This window comes from Vigna radiata, unplaced genomic scaffold, assembly GCF_000741045.1.
Source record: "Vigna radiata var. radiata cultivar VC1973A unplaced genomic scaffold, Vradiata_ver6 scaffold_436, whole genome shotgun sequence".
NCBI lineage: Eukaryota > Viridiplantae > Streptophyta > Magnoliopsida > Fabales > Fabaceae > Vigna > Vigna radiata.
In genome coordinates, this window is record NW_014541975.1 from 1 (window position 1) to 5277 (window position 5277).

Below are 5277 nucleotides of genomic sequence, written 5' to 3' on the forward strand. Positions count from 1 at the left end.
TTATATACGGATATTTCCGTATATAACTTATATACGGATATTTCCGTATATAAATTTACCTACGAGGGTTTTATATACGGATTTTTGTCCGTATATAAGCCGTATATAACCAACAGTTATATACGGATTTTGGACTTTATATACGGATTTGGACTGTAGATAATGACTTTTTTTCTTGTAGTGTCATTCAACCTTATACACACAAATCAACCATCAAACCAGCACATAACATTGATAATTTCAGACATTATAATTGTAACAAACGAACAATAACTTATGTTGCATTTAAATTAACAAAACCATTAACTAACATATTTTTTTTTGTTCTAATCAAGACTTAAGCACATAATCATTCAACTTTCATTAAAATTACTCACATCTAATCTCTCTATTATTCATACGTCCTATATTTTTCTCGGGTCTTACATTCATGTGACACCCGGGCACTGACGAGGGCGGGGAGTGATCGTCGGTGCAAGAAGCATGGTGCAGGGGGCACGGACAAGGAGCGACTCCTGGCAGGCTTCGAGTGGAAGGGGCACATGGATGAATCGAACATACACTGAAATGAGAGGGATCTGGAGAGTGTATAGGTATGGGACTATACAGTTAAAGGATAGCTTAAAGGAATTGATTTGACTACTCATATCAACAAATGCATTTGCTTTTCGGTAGCCTAACTCATAAGAACTCCATGGTTAAGCGTGCTTAGCCTAGAGTAATTATGGGATGGGTGACCTTTCGGGAAGTTTTCTCGGAAAGTGTGTGAGTGAGGACAAAGCACACTGGAAAGCCTTGTGTTGATGTTTGGGGGCAGTCAGCAGTCCCTGTAACCCGGGTACTGACAAGGGCGGGGAGTGATCGCCGGTGCAAGAAGTATGGTGCAGGGGGCACGGACAAGGAACGGCTCCTGGCATCACTCCCCGCCCTCGTTAGTGCCTGGGTGTCACATGAAAAATTTGGACATTTCTCGATTTGTGCGTGTCATCCTTGCGCAGGAGCCATGCTAATCTTCTCTGTATCGTTCCAATTATGTAAGACCCGGATAAAATAAAAATATTTTTAATTTTTATTTTATAATTTCTAATATTAAATATTTAATTATGGTATGAAGTGGTGTTATTAAAATATTTAGGAGTTTTATAAAAATTAATCAGTAATTATTTTATTTTAATTTTTAGAATGGAATTAAATAAAGTTTATATTTTACTTGTTGGAATAAAATTTTTAGAATGTAATACTTCCTGTGTGAGAGAATTGCTTTCGTTCTTCTCTCTTTGATTGACCACTGCAAGGTTATACCATTATTATTTATGGAGAATGAAAGAGAAATTTCCTCTTTAGTTTTGTGATCATAGCATGCATTTAATACATAATGAATTCCCTTTGGAAATAACTTCCTTGCTTGTTTCTAGCTTGAATGGAGAGATAAAAGAAAACTGCTTGACTCGTGCATGTACTAGATTATATATTATTTATTTTCTCTTTGACCCTTTGACTGTGAAATGCATGGGTTTAATTTGATTATTATTATTATCGTTTTATATTATTATATTATATTAATTACATGGAGAGAGAAAGGACTTTTATTTTATCTTTGGAGATGTTTCTTTTTATCTTTTTGGATATAATCATTTTAATGGTTTCATTAGATAGAAGATATTAAATCTTTCTCATTGTGGTGGGTCCCAAGTTGTGTTTAGAAACCAATTAGGAGTGACTCTTTTACGTGAGAGAGTGTAAAACATTTTCTATCTTATTCAACGAAACAGTGAGCAGTGAATAAGGGAGAGATTTTCGGGTTGTTGGAGAGGTTAGGGTTGACGGTTTTTTTTTTATATATTAGGTTATATCATTTAGGGTTATAAAAAGGAGTCTAAGATAAACTGGAGGATTTTTCCGCCAGGGGAAGGACTGATCTCTTCCTTGAAAACCTAGACAAATACAGAGAAAAAAAAAATCTTTGCTACGGCACTGCTGTGAGTGTAAGGGTGAAGAAAGGAGTACGTGGACAAGAATAGGATACCCTAAGAAGCCTGGAACTCGTTGGTAAACTAAGGTAAGGGGACTAACTCGAAACTTTGTATGGTTATTTGGAGTGTTAGGCATAGTTGTATGGGTTGGTTACGCATGTATGTTCTTTATGTTTTATTTGAATAAGTTATGTAGGGTTTCGAAGAGAGAAACCATTAGAATTCTTGATTGCTACACCAGGAGAAAACAAGAGAGGAAGAGTTTATTTTGAAAGTAGGAAGTAAGGAAACTGACATTGTTTGTGTGTGGTTATGATTCTGTAAAATTATGGGAAAGAATATATGTGTAAGGAGAGCTCACCTTGCTTGTTTTATTTGGTGTGTTTAATGTGGGATACCCAAGAAATGAATATATGTGATCATGGTTGTTGTTTTAAAATGTATAATCGTGGTTTTGTTCTTCCATAATATGGTTGTGTACCTTGGTTGCTAGTTGTGTCTGACTTCGTCTTGTTTTCATCACTGTTATCTCAATGACTATAACTATAGTAAGTTGGACTACACAATGGGATGGTGCGAGAGTCTATTGAATTAGATTATAGTCGGGCTAGAAAGGATGTTATTGTTAAATGGTTGTAGCAGAAGATAGGATTTCCGTTTGGTGTTATAGGTTTTTGTATGCAGTAGTTTCTACTGGGTTTGTGTTTTTAGGCAAATAGAGAATGCATGAAAAAGGGGTTAATATATTAGGTAACGTCGAATAGGCTAATGTCTCTAGATTTTTCTTCATGAATTAATATACCTCACTGTACGTGTTATGTACTGTTGCTTTTAAAAGGTTCGTGTAAAATTTATTTAACCATTATCATGTAAAGACAAAGGTATGTGGTTCATTATATGTTGTTAAGTATCTTAATTTATAATAATGTTATCACATAATATTCTTTTATTACGAAATAGTAAATTACTGTAATGAATGCATGCTTTTACTATGAAATAGTAAATTATCAAATAATATAATAAGTAGCATGTAGAATATAATAATATTATTAAGTAGTTTTGTTATGAAGTAATAGACACTTAGCTAATAGTAAGTATTGCATGCTTTTAATTGAATTACTAACGTGATTTCTTTGAGTATTCTTTTATATAGATGTTATATAAAAATAGAGTATCAGGGTCCGTTGGATGATTGAAATTTATAATAATTCATGCGGCTTTGAGGGGAAACAAAATGTGATTGGATTACGAAATGTATCAAGTGCGTGGTTCTACACAATATTGGATTGCCTTGTTGTGGTTCTTAACTTAATTTAAGACGTGTCTAACTCTGATTTTCGGTATAACATGGGTAGTTGTGTGGTATTTTATGGATTGGTTCACTTGTAATTGTTTTGAGGATTGTTTTATTATTGTTTCGAGAATGTCTATTACATAAGGGTTTGTCGCTTGGTTATGTAAATATAGCATCGTTTATTTCTTGTAAAATTGAGTTATGTTTGTGATGTGCCAGGTGAAGCTCCTAGAAGTGTGGTGGAAGTAGCATTGGTACTTGTCTGGTGAAGCTCTTTGAGGATAGAGTGGTGGGGGGTGTATACTTGTCTGGTGAAGCCCAATAGGGTGGTGGAAAGCATATACTTGCTCGGGGAAGCTCTAAGAGAGTGGTGGGAAGTGGTGTACTTGTCGATGAAGCCTTCGAAAGAGTGGTGGGAGATGTCATTGTGTAAGGGTGTGATAAAGTGTACTGGCCCGGTGAAGCTCTTTAAGAGAGTGGTGGGGGGTGACACTTAACCTTAAAGTTGTATGTATAAGTAACCGGTAGTGATTAAAACTATGTGGTGAATGGTATCAATAAATTACGTATGAGTTGGTGAGTGACCGAGTGAGTCTGGGTATGATTTGGTTACTGTGATAAATAATTGTAGGATTATATGCAAGTGACTTTGATTTCTGATAGGATAGTTTTTAATGAATTGTTTTGATGACTCATTTCTGTTAGCTCACCCTTGCATGTTTGTGGTTGTGGTTTCCACCTACAATGATCGTACTTGTACGGGAGTAGATGACGTTGCAGATAAGATCAAATTGAAGTAGTTGACGAGAGTGGGATCTTTGATTTCGGGGTTAATTGTTTATTACTTAAAGATTTTTCAGATTTGCTATATTTTTATGTAAAAGTGATATTCAGAACTTTTCAGATGATGTTTATATATTTGTTTTGCTTCTGCATTTCAATAGAGTAAAATTTGATGATCTATAATGAATATTTTATGGAAAGGTTAGGTTTTAAAAAAAAATTACGCTATGACATCTCGAAAATTTGGGGTGTTACAGTAAATCTTTTGAAAATGATGAACTTAATATAAAAATTTTGAAATCTTTAGACCGGTCGTGGCAACCAAAAGTGATTGCAATTTTTAAGTCACAAAACCTCAACACAATGACTATGGCGGCACTATTTGGAAAGTTGAGAGAACATGAACTTGACCTTGGAAGACTAGATGAAGAAGAAGCAAAAGCAAAAACCAAGAAAAAGTCTCTAGCCTTAAAATATGAGGTAGAAAGGAGCAAGAACCAAATAGAAGATGAAGACTCAAAAGATGAAGAAAATCTGAGACTCATGATAAAAAGGATCAACAAGTTCATGAAATCAAAAGATAAAGAAAGATTCAAAGTCGAGAAGAAAGAAAACCAAGGATCTTCCTCAAATTATAATTGCTGAGAAAGGGGGCACTTAAAAGCGGACTGCCCAAATAAAAAGAAGAATGAAGAAATAAAGGAAAAGAAAAACTTCAAGAAAAAGAAGGCCTACATTACATGGGACGATGATAATGAAACAATTTCTGATTTGAGCGAATCTGATGAAGAGGCAAACATCTGTTTAGTGGCAGACGACGACGTTGGAAGCCAAGTAAGTACATCTACCGATTCTGATAATTATAGTCAATATAGTGGAAGTGAATTACATGAAACTTATGTTGCTTTAATTGTAGAATCTGAAAAACTAGATAAAGCTCATAAGAATTTGAAAAGGATTTTAAAAAATTTAAAATTAAATTTTGAAAATATTTCAATAGAAAATAAAATTTTAAAATCAGATTTTGAAAATATTTTTGAAGAAAATAACAATTTAAAATCAAATTTTGAAAATATTCTTGAAGAGAATAAAAATTTGAAAAATAAAATTTTATTTTTTAAAAAAGGTAAATATATTAGTAGTGATAAATGTGCTTCTTGTGAAAATTTTAAGAAACTACAAAACAACACAACCTTAGAAGAATGCAGTAAAAATAATAAAAATAAA